Source organism: Pongo abelii, chromosome 20 (genome assembly GCF_028885655.2).
Source record: "Pongo abelii isolate AG06213 chromosome 20, NHGRI_mPonAbe1-v2.0_pri, whole genome shotgun sequence".
Taxonomy (NCBI): Eukaryota; Metazoa; Chordata; class Mammalia; order Primates; family Hominidae; genus Pongo; species Pongo abelii.
In genome coordinates this window covers 48,089,645-48,109,685 of record NC_072005.2, presented here as the reverse complement: position 1 = coordinate 48,109,685, position 20,041 = coordinate 48,089,645, and the positions used below count along the sequence as shown (strand labels likewise).

The window sequence follows — 20,041 nt, the reverse complement described above, 5'->3', positions numbered from 1 at the left end:
ATAACCTAATCTCAGAAGTAATATCCCATCACTTTTGCCACATTCTATTCATGAGAAGTGAGTCACTTTCGAAATGAAATATAGAATGATTTAAAAAAATAAGTGAGTCAAAAGGTTCAGCCCACATTCAAGCAGAGGGCACCACACAAGGGCATGAGTATCAGGAGGCAGAGGTCACTGGGACCTCTTAGGGGCGGCCTACCACAACCTCCATAATGAAGCAGGCTCATGGTTCTCTTCTCTTCTCCCTGACAGCTTCTTCTGTGGTCCATTTAGGGACTCCAGTTCTGTGCCCACCTGTTTTTTTTTTGTGATGGAGTCTCGCTCTGTCATCCAGACTGGAATGCAGTGGCATGATCTCGGCTCACTGCAACCTTCACCTCTGGATTCAAGTTATTCTCCCTACCTCAGCCTCCCAAGTGGCTTGGATTACAGGCGCTCGCCACCATGCCCAGCTAATTTTTATAGTTTTAGTAGAGATGGGGTTTCACCATGTTTGCCAGGCTGATCTCAAACTCCTGATCTCAGGTGATCTGCCCGCCTTGGCCTCCCAAAGTGCTAGGATCACAAGCTTGAGCCACCTCACCTGGCCTGTTTTTTTTTTTTTTTGTTTTTTTTTTTGAGACAGAGTCTCACCTAGGATGGAGTGCAATGGCACAGTCTCAGCTCACTATAGCCTCCACCTCCTGGGTTCAAGTGATTCTCCTGTTTCGGCTTCAGCCTCCCGAGTAAGTGGGATTACAGGCACCCTCCACCATGCCCGACTAATTTTTGTATTTTTAGTAGAGACAGGGTTTCGCCATGTTGGCCAGGCTGGTCTTGAACTCCTGAACTCAGGTGATCCGCCCGCCTCGGCCTCCCAAAATGCTGGGATTACAGGCGTGAACCACTGCACCTGACCTCTGCTCACCTTTGAAATGTGGCACTTCTACCGGGCTCTTTTCTGGGCTTAGAGCTCTTCACATTCGGCGTATTCTTCCTGAGGGACATCATCGACTCGTAATTTCAGCTATCAACTCTATGCTAATGATGTCTGGATCTTCAGCCCAGAGACCTCTCTCCATGACACTGCACACAACTGTATCCCAATATAGACTGAAGAACTACTATAACTCTTTGCTGGATCCAGGACATGTCCCATAGGCATCTCAGATATAAGAGGTTCAAGAAAGAACTTTGTCGAATAAGTTCTGTGCCTCCTCTTATTTTCTCCTGTCTCAATGAATGGCACCTCCATCCATCCAGGCATCCAAGTGAGAAACGTGGGCATCATCCTTGGCACCACCCTCTCCCTGACCCTCATATCCAAACATAAAGCCCTGCTGACTTGAGTTACCTCCGGGTTTTTTAAACCTGTTGCCTCCTTCATGTCCCTGATACCAATGTCAATACTGGCCATTAGCATCTCTTGCCTAGGCTATTGCAATAGCTTCCTGGTTTGTCCTGCTTTCATTCTTGTCCGTTCAGATTCATATTCTCAAAAATGCAAAGCTGCTCTTGATGAAAACCCATCAGCGGCTCCCCATGGCCTCCTAGATCAAAAGATGCTTAATGATTGGGCCCCATCTAGCCTCTCCAGCAGCATTTTTCTCTTACGGTTTATGCTTTAGCAATCCCAACTGCCTCCCTGCACACAACCTATTCTTCCTCACCTGTGTGCTCTTGTTCATGCTTCCCTCCAATTTTAATGACTCCTTCAGAAGGACTATTTCCCCTTTAAAATTTGTTTTTGTTTTTGTTTTTGTTTGAGATGGAGTCTCGCTCTGTCCAGCCAGGGTAGCCTGGCTGGAGTGCAGTGGCGAGATCTCAGCTCATTGCAAGCTCTGCCTCCCGGGTTCACACCATTCTCCTGCTTCAGCCTCCCAAGTAGCTGGGACTACAGACGCCCGCCACCATGCCCGGCTAATTTTTTTTTTTTTTGTATTTTTAGTAGAGACGGGGTTTCACCGTGTTAGCCAGGATGGTCTCAATCTCCTGACCTCATGATCCACCTGCCTCGGCCTCCCAGTCCCCTTTAAAATTCAAGAAAATGCCAGGTGTAGTTGTGCGCACCTACAGTCCCAGCTACTGGGGCGGCCGAGGCAGGAGGATAACATGAGCCCAGGAGTTCAAGTGTGCAGTGAGCCATAATAGTGCCACTGCACTCCAACCTAGGCAACAGAGTGAAACATCATCTCAAAAATAAGTAGAATTCAATTTTCCCAGTCTAGTTTTGTGTCCTAGCACACTATAGGGTTGTGATTTATATATGCATTTGTGTCTCTTACTGGACCGTGAGCTTTCTTGATGGCAGGAATTGTGTCCTATTCCCCTTTGCGTCCCCAGTACCTTCTATGGCGATCATACAAGTATAGGTACTCAAGCTATGTGTATTGGATGGATGAATGGATGAACTGGAGGTTTACATTAACATATGATTTATAAGTTGGTTCTTGGAGTCAAATAGAAGTTAGCCAGGGGGACAAGAGTGAGAAAGGCATTCCAGTTATAGGGAAATGCAAGTACAAAGGCCAGGAGGTTAAGGGAGGCAGATTCAAGGAAGTGGTGGTGGTTTGGTGTGGTTGCAGTATAGGATGCATAGTGGTGCTCCCTGGAGAGGGAGGGGAGCCAGTTACTGTGAAGGGTCTGAAAAGCTGACTAAGGAGTTTGGCTTTTGTCCTGTGTGCAACAGGAAGTAAGAGTTTGAAGCAGGGGAGTGATTTGATCAGAGCCATATTGTAGAAACATTACCCCAGTAGCCAGTGTGGAGGATAGACTAGAAAGAGGGCAAGAGGGGAGACTGGGAGGCCAGGTAGTAAGGAGATTCATGGGCCAAGCAGGAGATGTGGAGGCCTGAACTAGGATACTGGGAGCAGGGAAGAGAGGAGGAGATGGATTTGAGAAATACCCGGTTGAACTCTATGAAATTCCCATTTTGTAAGAAAAAGCTGGGTGATATTGTCAATTTCATATGGTTAAAAATTTTAATATTAATGAAGTAAATGAACTGGGTGGGATTTCAAGCCTGATTGGATGTGAATATGAGGAAGAGGAAGGTGTCAAGGACAGGGACAATTTTTCTGACTTGAATGCTAGATTGGATGGAGTATCACCATGGGGAGTGGGAACCAAGGTCTAGGGGCACGGTAGAGAAGATGACATGATTAGATTAGACATGTTGATTTTGAGGTATTTTTGGAACCTCTAGGAGGTGGCTGGATATCCTGATGTGAAGCTTAGGAGAGAGGGCTAAACTGGAGACAAATTTAGGGATTACCAGCATAGAGAAAGCAGTTGTGGGAGGGGATGATTCACCCAGGGAGAGCAGCCCAGACAGAGCTGGAGAACCAAGAAAGTGAGGTTTCTTAGATGCCAAGAGGATTTTGAAAAGATATTTGTGGCTGCATGCTGCAGAGGAGAGTCAGATAGGACTGGAAAGTGCTCTTTGGATTTAGCAAGGAGGAGACTGTCAGGGACAGGGGTGTGTTTTGGGGGGCAGTAGTGGGAGTGGCTTGGACTGGCCTCTGGAAGGGCAGGCTGGGCCTGGACTTGGAGGTGTCCCTTCATCCTTAGTAATGCATCACTTCAGCCACCAGGGGGCAGTGGCCACATGGAATCCAGGTTGGAGGGATTCACTGGGGCCCACAAACTCTCGGAGATGTGGGCAGGGTTGGGGGACAGGTCCAGAGCAGAGGCTGTTTCCTAACGGAGAGACATCCCCATGTGAAAAGAGCAGGGAGGAAGTTCTGGGAAGGGCGGCGGGAAGGAGATCTTTCTGTGGGGCAGACAGGAGGCCAATTAGAAATCCCCAGTCTTGGCCCAGAGCGGTGGCGCATGCCTGTAATCTTGGCTCTTTGGGAGATCAAGGCCAGTAGATCGCTTAAGCCGAAGAGTTCAAGACCAGGCTGTGCAACATGGCAAAAACCTGTCTCTACCACAAAATACAAAAATTAACATGGTGTGGTGGTGCACGCCTGTCGTCCCAGCTACTCAGGAGGTTGAGGCAGGAGAAGGTCGAGGTGGCAGTGAGTTGTGATTGTGCCACTGCACTCCGGCCTGGATGACAGAGGGAGGAGACCCTATCTCAAAAAAAAAAAAAAAAAAAAAAAAAAAAAGAAAAGAAAAGAAAAGAAAATCCCCAGTCATGTCTCGTAGTTTCCTCTTCTCTGGGCCTTTTCAGGTGCGGGTGGGTTTTATTCAACACGGTACTTCGAATAGCCATGGGTTTGTATTTTGAACCCTGATTTTCTTTGCTCTCACTTCTTGATAGTCTTACTCTGCATTCTGTGTTCAAAACATAGTGAACTTTTTTCAGTTCTCACCTGCTTCCATGTGAAAGCTCTTCTTCCATGGGAACGCTTTCTCCATCCTGCCTCCTTTTTATCCTTCAGGTCTTATCTCAGGCATCACCTCTTCTCAGAAGCCTTCCCTCACTGCCCCATCCACCTCCTCTTGGCTCCCATAGAGCCCTATCTTGAGTCTTGAATATTCTGGCTGGTAATAATTTATTTATTTATTTGCAATCAGCTTTATTGTGATATAATTTGCATGCAATAAAATTCACCAGTTGTAAATGTACAGTTTAATGAGTTTACGCACACACACAGTTGTGTAACCACCACCACAATCATGTTACAAAACATTCCATTACCCCAAAAAGTTCCCTCCGGCGCCTTTGCTGTCACTCCCCTCCTTCCACTCCTGCCCTTTTCAACCACTCATTTGCTTTTCTGTCACAGTAGTTTTGCTGTCTAGAATTTCATGTAAATGGAATCCTACAGTGTGTGGTCTTATGCATCTCTCACTTTGGTTTTGAGGTACTTCTGTGTTGCTGTGTGTATCAGTAACTGTGTATTTATTGTTCATTCCCTCCCCCGCCACAACAACTTCAGATGAGGGTCTCTATGAGGGCAGAGTTGTGTCTCATTTGCATTTGTTTCTTCAGCTTACAGCATAGTGCTAGTTCGTGATAGTATTCAGTATGCATGTCTTAAATGGAACCAAACTGAATGCTTGGGGAGAGTCAGCCTAGGAGAGCTTCTGAACCCGGGTGTGCATAAGGCAGGACCCATCTGCAAGATGCCTCATGGGCTTTTCATCCCACTCCAGCTGCTCCTTCATTTACTTTGGCTGGTTCTGCTCAGCAGGCCCTCACTTCTCTGCCCTTCTCTAACCTACTTCCCTTCACCTGGTCTTCGATTCCCCGCTTGTGGTCTCAGGGCCCTGCTCCATTGCCTGCTCCAGCCTCCTCCTGGTCTTTGGAAGTCTCCACACCACTAAGCCCTGGCCTCCCTGAGCCTGCGAGTCTCTCCACTCCTCCTCCTGCCTGTCCCAGGACCCTACCCACTTCAGATGACTCCACATCTCAGTCCAGCTCTGCATACCTTTCTGTCTGTGCCTCCAGGTCCCTCTCTCTGGGCCCCTTCTAGGATGATGGAGACAGCTGGCTGCCCCATCCTAGGGAGCTAGGTTGTGATTCCTCTTCCTTTCTCTCTTTTGCTTCACCTTCATCCTCCGACTCGAACACCTTCCCATAGGAGGCCACTGGGGCAACCTCTAAATTTCATTCAGACCAGAAAAGCCTCTGTCTGTTTCTTATTTCTTTCCCTTGGGTCTTTATCTCCTTCTCCCATCTCCTTTCTCCTCTCCCCAGTCCCCTTCACTCTTCCTGATACCCTCACGCTGCTCTGCTCACCATTCACCTCCCTTCCTCCTTCTCCTAGCTTCCTCTTTTCTCTCACCCCCATTCTCCTCCTGTCCTCGTTCTCTTCCTTCCTCCCGCACCACATCTCCCTCTGCCTGTGTCCTCAGGGCCTCCTCCCTTCCTTCCATACATCCAGTTCCAGGTCTCTCTCTCTCTCTGTCTTTTTTTGAGACAGAGTCTTGCTCTATCGCTCAGGGCAGTGCAGTGGCACAATCTTGGCTTACTGCAATCTCTGCCTCCCGGGTTCAAGTGATTCTTGTGCCTCAGCCTCCTGAATAACAGGTCTCTTCTTTTTGCTCCTTGTCCTTGAACCACTTTTTTCCTTCTCCCCAGTTTCTTCCCTTCCTGCTTTGTGTGCCTTCGTTTCCCTTATCTTACACCCTTTATCCTCAGAGATTGTAAGGGAGCCCCAAGACTTGTAACCAAGACACCAAGATGTACACACACACACACGGCCACAGATGCGTGAACAAATGTTTCATTAATGAGCAAATACATCTATCTAAAGGTATGTTCAAGGCCGGGAGTGTTGGCTCACGCCTGTAATCCCAGCACTTTGGGAGGCCGAGGTGGGTGGACCACCGGGTCAGGAGTTTGAGTCCAGCTTGACAAACATGGTGAAACCCCGTCTCTACTAAAAAATACAAAAATTAGCTGGGCATGGTGGCGTGCGCCTGTAATCCCAGCTACTCGGGAGGCTGAGGCAGGAGAATAGCTTGAACCCGGGAGGCAGAGGTTGCAGAGAGCCGAGATTGTGCCACTGCAGTCCAGCCTAAGTGACAAAGCAAGGCTCTGTCTCTAAATAAATAAATAAATAAATAAATAAATAAATAAATGTATGTTCAGATGCACACACGCAATTAAGGGCATCCATAGCTTGCAATGTTTTGTACTCAGTATACATCAGGTACTATTATTTGTATGCATGTTTCTGAAAGATGAACAGGCAGAATGAGGAGGGAATAAGAGCTGAGCTCATTCGTACAGGAAGAGCCATGTACATGCACACCTGTACCCAGAGATGGCCCTCACTCAGACTTGCACACACACACATTCCTCAGAGGAATCTGGTACTTCTGGAATTATGCTGTTTCAGAAGCAGAGAGAGCACACATGTTTTTGCTGTGTTGTGTGCAGTGTATGGTGTACATCTTTGCATGTGCCTGGTGTGTATACATGTGCTGCATCAGCCTTCGTGGAATCATGACTCGGGGCTGGGCGGAGCCCTAGAAATCAGTTAGGACAACCTGCATGTGTGGATTGCTTGAGTCTCCTATTGGATCTGACTTTTGTAAGTCCGTGAGGGATGTCAGCTTCTGTTTAATATGGATGTTCTGGATAATTAAGATACCAATCATGCATAGGTTGTGGACCACAGACTCTTAACATACTGGCAAGTAAGCATATGATATGGACTTAGCACATATCAAACCAAGTTTTTTGGATCCTTAAAATTGGTGCTTTAGCCTGGGGAACATATGGAGACCTCATCTCTGCTTAAAAAAAATAATAGATGGGTGTGGTGGTGCATGCCTGTAGTCCCAGCTACTTGGGAGGCTGAGGCAGGAGGGGATTGCTTGAGCCCAGGAGTTTGAGGCTGCCGTGAGCCATGATCACGCTGCTGCACTCCAGCCTGGGTGACAGAGGGAGACCCTGTCTCAAAACAAACAAACAAACAAACAAACATTGGTGCTGTGTGCTTAGCGTATACTCACTGTATACACAATTATTACGTACTTCGTCATTCTTAGGAAGGATGATCCCCCCACCCCACCCATGTACTGGTCCTTGTAGGTGCCAGGGCCAAGGCAGGGAACAGGACATCCTTGGTCTCTGCCCTGTCCCTGCTTCCCTTCTAATAGGTACTCAGGCTGTCCATAGCTCCTCTTAGGTCTATTGTACACGCACAGATGGAGGGACCTGGGAGTCTGCTGGGTGGATTCATTGCAGGGTCCAGTATTTCTTGTTGCTCCTTCCAGAATGGATAGTGTGTGGGTTGTCATTATATACACCCTTTTTTGAGTTCTCTCCTCACTATTGGGACCCCATGTGCCTTTGTATGCAAGCGGAGTGGGTGTTTCTTATGTTCAATTTTGTTATGTGCCTTTGTGGGTCACCAGAACCTGCTCATGGGTGTCTCTTATGTTCACACTAGCTAAGTCTATTAGGTTGGTGTGCCAGCTTTGTAGGCACAGGGGATAGGGTACTTCCTGCATTCATTTATGTTGTGCCCACACAGTATGGATCCCAGGGAGGCTGGTTGGTAGGTGGCTATGGGGTGGTTCTGTGTCCACTATGTTCATGCCCTGTAGGCCCATGTGCCTAGTTTGTGTGCAGTTGGAGTGGGCGTTTCCTGTATTTATTTGTGTTGTGAACACCCTGTCTGGATCCCAGGAGTCTGCTCTGTATGGGGGTATTAAGTGGTCCCATGTCCGTTATGCATCTGCTGCATAAGACCCATATACCTACTTTGTATGGACAGAGGGTAGTATTCCTTGCATTTATTTGTGTTGCGCACACAGTGCGGGTCCCAGGAGGCTGCTCCGTACAGGGAGTAGTAGGTAGTTCTGTGTCTATTATGCACACGCTGCACAGGTCCTGGGTACTTACTTTGTACGCCCACGGGGTAGGTGTTTCCTATATTTATTTATGTTACACACTTCCAGGGTAGGTCTCGGGAGCGTTCTCTGTACACGTGGGCAGTTGGTGATTCTCGTGTTTCTCACACACACGAGGGTCCCGTGTGTCCACTCAGTACGCACGGGGTAGCCTTGCTGGTAACAAAGCAAAGGGCGGCTGCAGCTGCTAAGCCAAGACCGCGCAGCGCGTGCCTGCATCCTCCTCCTCCTCCTCCTCCCTTTCCCTCCTTGCCTTCCCCCTCCTGTTCCCTCCCTCTTACGCCCCCTCCCAGGTCTGGGTACCACTTGCAACCCTATCCTCCTCTTTGCACCACTGCGCCCCCGCCTGCAGGGGGCGGGAGCCATGCACCCTCCCAAGACCCTGTGCCCACCTTCGCCTGGTCAGAGCCCCTTCACCCTTGGCCTTCCTTTCCTTCCTCCCTGTCTCCAAGCCATAATGTGCCTGGCACAGGGGAGGTGCTTGGTGACTGGGCACTGCCCTCCTCTCTTTCTTCCCCTCCTCTCCCTTCCCCACTCCTCTCCTTTCTGCTGTTCTTCCCTCCCCTCCTGTCTGCCCTTTCCCCCTTGGTGCTTCCCTGGACCCTCTTGTCACCTTCCTACTTTCTGCTCTCACCCCAGCCTGTCCCTTCCTCCTTTACCTGGGCTTTGTCTCTGCCCCCCATCCTCAGCCTCGTCTGCCAGATCTCATTCTCTATTTCTGACTCTCCATTTGTCTCTTCTTGTCTCTGTCTCGCATCTCTCTATGGATCTCTGTCCAACTGAAAGCCTCTTCCAGTGCCTTTCTCCATCTCAGTGTGTCTCTCTGTGTGTCTCCTGAGGTTTCTCTGTTCCTGTCACTTTCTTGCAGTCTCTGTCCATGTCTCTGCATTTCTCTGCCTCACTTTGACTCTCTGGGTCTCTGTCTTTGCTTTCTTTCTCTCACCATCTCTGTATTTCTTTTCATCTCTTTTTATGTCTTGATCTCTGTTTCTCTCTTTGCACATTTCTTTCTGTCTCTGTTTCTTAGGTTCTCTCTCAGAATCCCTATGTATATTTCTCTGTGTTTCTGTCTACACTTTCTTGTTTGACTCTGTCTCCTTGTTTGACTCTCTCTGTGTGCCTTTTTCTCTGTCTCGGTCTCAGTCTCTGTATCTTTTGGTCTCTGTCAGTGTCTGTCTTTCTGGCTTTGCATCTCTCCATCTCTGTTTCTCTGTCTCTTTCAACGGCTCTTTCTTAATCTCTGTCTGTTTCCACAGGTCTATCTCTCTTACCTCTGTGTGTGTCTGCCTCTGTCTCTATGTCTTCCTATCTCTGTATCTCTGCAACACTGCCTTACATCTTCATTTGTCTCTCTTTGCATGTAGCTTTCTCCTATCTCTGATTTGTGCATATCTATCTCTCTTATTTCTGTGTCTCTCTCTTTGTGAATTAGTCTCTTTCTCTCCCCATATATATTTTTTCACTATCTCCCTGTCTCTGTGTGTCTAATTCTCTGTGGCTATCTTTCTGACTCTGCATCTCTCTCTCTGCATGGACCTCTTCTTATCTCTTTGTCTCTGGGTGTCTCTGTGGTTCTTGGTGCCCCTTTGTGTCCCCATCTGCTCCCTCCTCCCTCCTCTCCCCCCACTCTGTCCCTGTGTCTCTATATTTCTGTGTGTCTCTGGACATCTCTCTGCCTCCATGTCCCCTATACTTCCTGCCCTCTCTCTTCTCCTTTTCCTCTTTGTCTCTGGGTGTCTCTTTGAGTCTCTGGCTTTTAGGGCCTCTCCCTGCCTTTGAGTCCCTTGTGCTCCCCACCCTTCTCTGTCTCTTTTCTCTCTATGTGTCCCTGTGTCTATTTGTTTCTGTGTGTCTCTGTGTCTCTCCGTGTCTCTGAGCATCTCTCTGCCTCTAGGAGTCTTTCTCTGCCTCTGCATCTTCTGTGCTCCCTGTCCTGTCCCTTCTCTCTTTTTTCTGTCTCTATCTCTGGGTGGCTCTGTGTCTCTGAGTATCTCTGTTAGTCTCTGGACCTCAGCGTCTCTCCATACCTTTGAATCCCTCTCAGCTCCCTGCCCCTCGCCCTTACCCCTCTGTCTCTTACTGTGTGTCCGTGTGTCTCTGTGTCTCTCAGTATCTCTGTGGGTCTCTGTCGGTCTCAAGGATTCTCCTTGTCTCGGTGTCCCCTTCTATTCCTACCCCTCTCCTCTATCTCTGTGTCTCTGTTTCTGCATATGTCTGCATCTCTCCGTCTCTGTGTCTCTCTGTGTCTCTGTGGGTCTCGGGCCTCTCCCTGCCTCCGTGTCCCCTGCGCTCCCCGCCCTCTCCCTCTCCCTCTCTCCCCCCTCGCTCTCTCGCTCGCGCTCTCTCTCTGAGCATCCTTGGGCCCGGGGTTGCCATGGGGACAAGGTGGGAGCCGGGGATGGCGCGCGCCTGGGCTCGCGCCGGCAGCTCAGGCGAGGAGCAGCGGCCAGAGCAGCGCCAGCAGCAGGCAGCGAGCGGGCGCGGGAGCGGGAGCGGGAGCGGGGGTAGCGTTGGCGGCGGCGGCTCCTCCTCGGCCATCCCCTCGGAGCCGTGCAGCTGACGCGCATGGCGAAGACAGCGGCGCCTACCGATGGGAGCAGCGGTAAGGCAAGGCGGCGCGGCGCAGCCGGGCGGGCGGGCGGCGGGCAGCCTCCTCCTCTCCCCAGCTCGCCTGCGCGCCCGCCCGCCTGCCCTCCCTTCTTCCCTCTCCCCTCGCAGCCCCTGCCCGCCCGCCCGCCCGCGCCGCGCTTGCCCTTCCATTTAAAAATCTTTAAAACTTTGCATATTAATATCTGCGCTTTGCATAATCTGACCCGCGCTTTATTGATTGCAAGAAGCTTAATGCAGCCGGCTCGGCCTATTGCAGAGAGCTCTCCGGGCGGGAGCCGGGCGGGCGCCGCTCACTCCGCACCGCGCTCTGGCTGCCAGCCGCCGCCGCGGCCCCGGCCCTCTCGCCTCCCTCTCGGCGCCCGGCGCCGGGGCTTTGCCCCCTGGCTGGGTATTTTTATTATTTGGGGATGGGGGGGTGGTCAGCTTGCTCTCGATGGCAGTGAGGGAACCAAAGGAGAGGTGTACGTGGGGGCGGGGGGAAGGGATGGGAAGAAATGGGGACGGAGAGGAGGTGAAGAGGGAGAGGAAAAAGGGAGAAGGGGCAAGAAGGATGAGGAAAGGAGAGGCGTGGAGAGGGAAGCAGTCGAGAGAGGAGAGGGCAGTCGGCTGAGGACGGAGCTGAAAGGACGGAGGAGCGGAGGAGCGAGAGCCGAGGCAGAGGAGAAAGGAGGGAGTCAAGAGCGCAGACTAGAGAAAGAGCCTGACGGCCGCAGAGCTGAGGAAAGAGGCAGGCAGTGGGCGCTTCGCCGCTGCTGCCCCTGGGCCAAAAAATAAAGAAAAGAAAGAGAAAAAAAAAACAATACCAATAAAAAGACGATGAAAATAAAACACATCGCAACCAGGGCCACTGAACACAAAAAGGAGCGAGGACAGAGAAGACAGGCGAGGTGGCATCTGCTCCCGGCTGGCTGCGGCGCTTCGGAGAGGCTCCCCGGGCTGGGCGGGACCCCCATTTTGACCCTGCATTTGAGGAAGGGGCGACTGTGGAGAAAATGAGGCGAGAGGGGGTCAGGGCTGGTGGCGGTTCCGCCTGTTTTTTTTTTTTTTCTCTCTCTCTCCTTTCCTGGGGGTGTGGGGGCCGGTTTAGTATGATGATGGTGAGGATATTGGTCGGTGATGCTGTCTGAAGCTCCGAAGCAAGCAGGGTGCATGGGGGGGAGAGGTAAGAGGGCATAGGGAACGAGAAAGGGCTGGGGGGTGGGAATGAGGGGTGAGAGAAAGGAACGGCGTGCCTTGGACAGCAGAAACGGTGAGAAATAGGAAAAAGCAGCCGGGATGGGGCACTCAGAGGCGGTGGCATCTCAGGCAGGAGGAGAGGTGGAAAACGGAGCTCCGGGGCCCCAGAGTGAGGTTGGGGAGCCGCGGTGCACCCCTCAGCTCTCTGGACAAAGTCTGTAACTTGGGGAACCCCTTCGACTGCCTGCTGCCTCTTTGCTCTCTTTTCTTTCCCTTTTCATGTCCTTTCTCGGCTCCTTTATTTCCATCTCCTTTACTATTTTTTCTTTCTCACTGTTTTCCAGTTTCTCTGTCTCTTCCTCCTCTCAATAAAAGCTCTTTCTCCTCCTCCCCACCCCTTAGTTTTTCTTTTTCTACCTCCCTTATCTCCACCTCCTTCCCTTCTTTTTTCCCCGTTTTTTCCCTTCCCCCTATCCCCCCTTTCTTTTATTCTTCCCTTCCTGCCACTCATTTCCCTTGTTGCCAGCTCTTTCTACCCCCTCCCTCAGTTTCGTTTATTCATCACTCTTGCTGCTCTGGCCTTCAACAGGGTGCCAGGGAAAGGGGCTCCATGCAAAGGCAGGAATCCCCAACTTCCTACCAGAGCCTAACCCCTGTTCTGAAACCTCATGTATTTCTACCCTCTTTTTTACCCTGAGTGCGGGTTTGGGTCTGTCCCCTGGGTTCTAGCGCCACCCCCTACTTCCTTGTGGCCTCCTGGAGAAGTCCTGCTGGATGCTCACTGGGGCTCTGGGAGGGGGAGGGGAAGATCTTAAGTGAGGGCTCATGGCTGTGGACTCAGCCCCACTGAGAAGGGTGTGGACAGAGAAGAAAATGACATGGATACCTAGCGGGAAGTGAAAACGGGAGGAAATTGGGGCGGAGGTCCATCTGAGAGAGTCCTTACAGCTTTCGAGTCCAGGTAAAAGATCCTGAGGGAAAGCCTTTGGCCTGATGACCACTCCCCACTTTCTGCCTCCTTCCTGGGGCCTGTGGAGTTGGGGAGTAGGTCCTGGATTTAGAGAAAGACCCAATCAGCCGCTTTGCTCAGTAGCTTTTAGTCTCTTGCCATCTTGTCAGGTGGATTTGTCCTTCCACCCCCCAGGATATAAGGGGAAGGTACAGAGTCAGTGCGCAGTGGGGAGCTGGTATGTACAGAGTCAGACCATGATGGCAGCATGCGTGTGTATAAGGCCTGCATGCGTGGCGAGATGTGGTCAGGAAGGACTAACTATGTGTGCTGGGCCTGGAAGCCTTGGCAGTATGAGGAGCCAAAGGTGTAGAATCGTGACATGCGTTTTCAGTGGGGGGTCGGGTACTGGGGGTCCCCATCATGGGTGACATATGTGCAGAAGGGAGTCAGTGCGTATTTGTACTGATCTCTCCCTCGTCTTGATGTTTATGTACCACTCGCTATGTGTGCATTCAGGAGGCCCTCTTTGGCTCTGTGCGTGGAAGCCGTCCACGCGTGTGCAGGCCCGTGTGCCGAGTCTGGCTTCAGCGGTGGACACGTGACACTTTGTATGTGCAGCGTGTTTGGAGTGGAGGCTCTGTGTATGGGTACTAGGTCTGAACATAGTGTGTGCACACAAGGGTGCACATCAAAAAAAGTCACATATGTGAAAGTACCGTTTCTGCATGGAGATATTATTATTATTGCTCGGGGTCTCTGTGTGTCCCGGGTAAGAGGGAGGGTGGGTTTGTGAAGCAGGGTCTGGGTAGAGTGATGAGAGATGTGTGAGTGCACAGAGGTCGCGGGCGTATGGCTGAGTTTGACGGCATGCTTGCACAGCAACCTTGAAGCTGGGTTCAAGAAAACAAAACAAGAAAAGATCCCCTCTCCCCGCAGTTTATCAGCCCATGAAAACCTTCCCTGGACCTTCTGTAGTAACAAAGCGTCCCATGTCAGGGGGTGACAGGCAGGCCAGGAGTAAAGCCGATCAGGGCCATAGGCAGCCTCTCCAGTTGCTGATAATGCGATTCCACATCTACTTCCTGATTTATGGGTAGTGCTGGACAGAGGCCCATCCTTGCCGTTGGAGAGGTCCAGACCCCATTTCCCTGAGGCTGTGCTGGTGAACTCTGTGGCAGGTTGCAATGTCATCTTTGGGGGTCTTGGTTGCGCTCACTTCCCTCTGCTAGTCTTTGCAGGGAAAATGGAAGGTGTCTGTGTCAGGGCTGTAGTAGGGAAAGAACTCAGCCACAGTGTGTGTGTACGCACACACCTGTACCCATGCTGTGTGTGTAGAGGTTGTTAGCCTGTGCATCCTAGACAGCATGCTGGCCAGGTTTTTTTTTTTTTTTCCAGCAAGTCTGTCAGTGGCCACTCCAGGCCACCTCCATTCTGGTTCATATACACTCCCTTCTTGTATGCAGGGCCCATAGGCCAGAACTTCTTCATCTACCAATGTGACAGCCAAGCAAGGTCCCCAACCTTAGCACCCCACTGGGTAGAGCTTTTCATAGCCCTGGTGCATAATCATAATGTGTAGAGGCATGACTTGCAACGAGGGAAGCAGGGACAGATGGCCACACCAGGGGCTACTTGGACATCGAAGACGGCAAGGGAGAAGTTTCCATCTCTGGCATGTGCTGGTTAATTTCCAAGATATTTCAGGATGGAGGTGGTTGAGAAACCCAAGTATGAAGAGTTGTTAGAAGACAGAGTGGGTGTAAGGCCTCCTCAGACTGATGTCTATTCCTCCTTCTAAATATATGTCACTCATCATTTTTCCCTTGGGCTCAACACCTTTTGATCTAATAATAATAATGACAATGATGTCCCTTACACCCACCTCACTCTCGCAGTAGCCCCAATGGTGTCCCCCTCACAGATGAGAATTCTGAGGCCCACATCATTTGCTCAGCCTGTCAGCAACCATGCTGGCACTAGAACCAAGGTCCTCCTCATACCGAGCCTTGTCTGTCCTTATAGGTCTGCCCTATCCCATTAGCTGTCCCAGCGCCATTTCCTTTCACTGGCTCTGTCTCTTCCCCCACTTCCTGCCTGCCCCCTGAGATGTCCATCCACAGACCTGTCTCCCAGGACGTGTTGGGTGGATGGATGCCTTATGTGGTTCAGTGAGGGCTCTAAGGACCTGGGTCTCGCTTTATATCCTGAAGGGAGAGCCAGCAAATGAGCATGGCTGAGCTCGTTCCGTCAGTGATGGTTTGGGGCTGGGCCTGTTCAAAGACAGGGGTTTGCATAAGCTTATGGTCCCCCCTACCCCTTTTGGTGAGCCCTGTGTCACCTTTTCAAATCCACATGGTGGCCTTGGGAGGCAGGTGCATTTTCCCTCACTCAATCACCACCCCAACTTCATTAGATCCTCGGGACAGGCAGCTTTCCCAGCTCTGACGCATTTGGAAGGAGGCTGAAGGTGGTGGCTCCACATACAAGGTCCCTGCATTCAATAGGTATTTATTGAGTGGTGTGAATCACTGAACAAATAAAGTCCAGTGAGTTCCCTGAGGTAATCGGGCAACGGTGGTATGATCACTCCTTAATCTGAAAATGATCGCTAGGCACTGACCATGGGCCAACACAGGCCTAGACTCTGAAGCAGAACCAATCCCAGCCTTAGACAGGATTCTGGGCGCCTGGACTGTGAGCACAAAGGGAGTTTCCAGGTCATTAGGAATCTGGGGAATGAGGATGGTGTGGGTTTAGACAGGGAGGTGAGTCTTTGAGGATGCCCAGACACTGAGAAAAGCAGGCTGGTGGGAGGGCATAAAGATGGCAGAGGGAAGTGAGGAGAAAGCAGCCCAGGTTGGAGGTGTAGTCTAAGAGTAGAGGTTGGCACAATGTTGCAAGGCCCTGTCTGTGGAGGCTCAGCTGCTGCTCTGAGAAGTTGGAACTTGATCTGGCTGGCAGCGGGGAGCTATCATGCCTGCAATCACACACACATACACATATACATGTGCATCTCGTGACAACGTACTTTGGACAATACGGACTTGTCTATGAGCATGAGTGTGCTTGTGCACACACACGCAAGGACCTTTATTCTGGCATCGATTCAGGGTCTCCCTCACAGAAACCAACAAGGTTGGGGAGCTACTTTAGTCCACACTCTCAGGATCCTATAATGTACAGGGCTGTGGCCCACACACGCAAGTATAAGAGCAGACTGGGGACCCTCCCCCACCCGGGGTGCAGACTCATGTGGCATTCACAGACTTAATCCGCCGCAGTGAGGCCAGGGAGGCAGCATCTGTCACTTTCACAAACACAAGCAACAGAGTCTGAGAGAGGCACATTCCACTTGCTCACAACTGCTTGAGAAACAGACGTGTGTACTGCACTGCCCCCCATGCCCAAAACAGACACGGCCCCTCATGGCCTCCCACGCCAAGCCCGGGCCAATACACCAAGTCACTCCTGCATTAAAGTGCACACACACGAAGCGCAGCCCCTGACCTTCCATCTCCCCATATGTACAATCATATACTCAGGCACTCTGACTTTAAGCACAGCTGCTGACTTCCTATCCCCTTATTCACACACAGACACAGACACACACGCATACACACACACTCGTTTTGACTTAAAGCACAGCTATAGCCATCCCACCACCCATACACATATACCTACAAGCGGACTTCCACACATACTCAAACACACAGCCTCACCATCCACCAGAACCACTGTGGCCAGCGGTCACTGAAGAATGACAGCCTGAGCAGTGTGCTGAGGGGAGGGTCGCCCTGAGGCATGGGCCGAGGGTCATACAACAGGGTACTTCGGAATCCCTTGAGGAAAAGGTCAGGCCGACCCCAAAAGTGTTCCATTGGTCCGGACGGTTCTGCCAGGTAAGGGAGATTCAGCAAATGCAGGCCAGAGGCAGGAGCCGACTAATGGCTGAGGCCGCTGATGGCCGAGATGGCTGGTCAGCGAGGAGGGGAGGCTCGACAATTGATGTGACTCAGAGCTGGACAAATGATGGCGCATTTGGCTGAAGCTGGCTGGGGGGCCCATGACCAGAGACCAGGCAGCCATTCTCGCCTCAGCGGGGAAAGGGCCAGATCGGGCTCTGTTGCAGCAGGGTGGGTTTCCCAGCCTGGCTCCACCGTGCATCCTGCCTGCCGTGTGTGTCTTGGGGTCTTTGTATGTGTGCATGTTTGTGTGCATGTGAGTTCATACATTTATCTGCAGTTGTCAGCATGTGCCTACCTTCGTAGAACTTTGTGTCTTTGGGACTCTTGGTGTGCATCTATGTATGTGCCTTTGTGTGTGTGTTTGCTTGTGCGTCTATGTGTACATGCCCACCCACAAAGTGTTCAGGGACCTTTCTTGTTGGACTCTGTGCATTTTTGGGTCCGTGTGTGTGTTTGCGTCTATTGAATGTGTAGAAACCTTTCTTACTGTGAGACGCTATGTGCTCTTGAGCATTTTTTTTTGGCGTTGGGTTGAAGGTTGGGGTGGGGAAGAAGCGATGGGTCTGGCTCTGCACTCTGAGCCTTCCATGCATCTAGTGGCCCATGAGGCCGTCTTTGTGCATCTGTTTGAGCCTCTGTCTAGGTGTCGGCGGGTGTGGGCTTGTGCGCTTGCCTATTTCAGAGTTTGAATATCTGTGTGTCCACAGCAGCATCTCCCTCTGAGCATGGATGTGGGTGGAGTGGGCCAGAGCAGGATGAGGGGGGGCATCTCCCTGAATATCATCAGACCTCTGGAGGGGGTCACACAACCCATGCTGAGCCTGGCTGGGACCCAGCAGCACGGCACAGTGCAGACCACCCCTCCTCCTCCTTTTCCCCCCATGACCTTTGAGCACAGCAGCCCCAAATACATATTTATCAGAGGGGCTGTGGGGACCAGCCCCTCCCCCACCACTCCCCTCAGGGCCCAGCCTGCCTGGCTGTGGAGAAATTAACCTTGTGACACAGGAGCTCGCTGACACCCCGGCCCCCTCCCCATCTGCAAGGCACATATGAGCAAGGGTGTGTGTGTGAGAGAGAGAGAGATAGAGAAAAGGTACTCATCCAGACTGGGAAGGCAGCAGCAGCTAGGGGAAGAAAGACACACAGGTACACACGCACATGTGTTTGTATCACCCCTGACACACACACACACATACACACGCACTCACTCACCAAACTAGAGAGGCCACATAAGTCTTGAACAGATGCACAAGGCAAATACTGAAATACATAAGCATGCAGACACATGCAATGATCCTGCAAGAGACATACACAGATTCTGAAACACATGGTAGCCATGTGCACCCTTGGGTCCTGGGAGCCAGGTACCCATACTTTTGGTCAGAGATTCCCTAAGAAAATTCGTAGATGCTAAACCCTGCAGATGCACATAGACATTTGTATATTTATCCACAGAGATGCCAAAATGGACACACCAGGTTTGGAAACAGGGATAAACACATACTCAGACACAGGTATGAAAACCCAGATGTCTGTGCAGGCACGTAGGTGCTGAGACCTCTCAGGGCAAGACAGACACCAAAACACCAGGGTGCTCCTTGTGTGGAAATTTGTTTTTCAATAGAAAATGTACGAATAGAAATACTAAAACATGGCAGCATCCCAGCCTATATGCCTGTGGGTGCACACAGGCCACGTTCAGAAATCCCACAGGGAGGCCACATGTAGTGACCGAAAGGGCCATGCCCTGAGTTATAGCACAAAAACACCCCCCAGGCTAGCCTTATCCCCTTAAAGCGAAAAAAATAGGTAGATATTCAAGTGTGAAAATATGAATGGAATTAATTAACTCATCACATAGGTATTGTGCCTCTATAGGAGTCAGACCCTCTCTTAGAAGCTGAGGAAACAATGGTTTACAAGACAGACCTGGGCCTTGCTCTCTAAGAGCTCGAAGCCAACAGGACTGGCACTGATCAGACCTCAATGTATAGTTAGTTATAAATACATCTGGTAAGGAGAGGAAAAAGGGGCTATAGGAGAGCATCACGGAAGAACCTGGTTTAGATTGATGGGCTAGGTGTAACATCTCTGAGGAAGTGACATTTAAGCTTGACATCAGGCACAACACACAGATTCTAAATGTGTACACATATCCCTCCTGAAACTCACAGAGGCCACACAGGCATAAATAATGCAGCACTCAGATGCCCCTACCCTTACCCCACTATGCCGCACTTTTTCTTCTAGAAAACTCCTCTGGCATGTCCCTAGGTGGGAAATGGGATCCTTTCACCTGGGGCCCAGATTCTGGGCTCTGGATGAGGTGCACAAAGCATTCTGGGGCAGTGCTGAGTGGGGAGCCCAGGAGGATTCACCAAGGAGGAGACGTGGAGAGGGTGATAAGGTGCAGAGAAGAAGGAAGGCAGAAGACTGTCTAAATGGAGGTGCTTGCCTGGGCAAGGGCATGGACATGTGAACAAGCCTAGACTGTTCCCAGCAATCATGTGAGGCCCAGGGTCACGGGACCTTCAGGAGGACTGAGAGGAGACTTTACGTGACTGGGAAGCACCGTGAGGCTTGGGATTTATTCAGGGCGCACCACATAACCACAAAACAGTTTTGAGAAGGGACTAGACAGGGCATGTGAGCCAGGTACAAAGTCTGATCTCACTGAGCCTCGTGTGGGGGTGGGACAGGATGGGTAGCCCCGGGAGGAAGGGATCCAGTGAGCAGGCCACCAGTCACAAGGACTTCTGCTCTACCTGTCCAATCTGGGAACCCTGGTCAAGGCCTGGTGAGGGAGGTGGTACAGAACTACCTTCCCCTTGCTCCCAGCCCCATATCTTGGCCACTGGTATGACTTGCCCCCAAATGGAGATTTGCTAGGGAATGGGGGTCAGGAGCTATAATCCCCCTTACTTTCTACTGATGTTCTATTGATTTCTGAGCCTCCTGTGGCCAGGCCTGTGCTGCATGCCCAGTCACCCAGATGAGGCAGATCTTTCCATGTTCTAGAGTAGTCCTCAGTCTG

The 20,041-nt window shown here is 51.1% G+C and overlaps 2 protein-coding genes across 2 annotated transcripts in view; one reads left to right on the top strand and one right to left on the bottom strand.

Moving 5' to 3' along the window:
- LOC103888610 (CEA cell adhesion molecule 6) overlaps positions 1-20,041 on the bottom strand; it is a 913,736-nt gene that overhangs the window by 475,267 nt on the left and 418,428 nt on the right. The gene's annotated exons all lie outside the window — the stretch shown is intronic.
- POU2F2 (POU class 2 homeobox 2) overlaps positions 10,808-20,041 on the top strand; it is an 89,971-nt gene continuing 80,737 nt past the window's right edge. The window contains exon 1 of the mRNA XM_054540524.2: positions 10,808-10,903. The gene's annotated coding sequence lies outside the window, so the exon portion shown is untranslated. The remainder of the gene's footprint in view (positions 10,904-20,041) is intronic.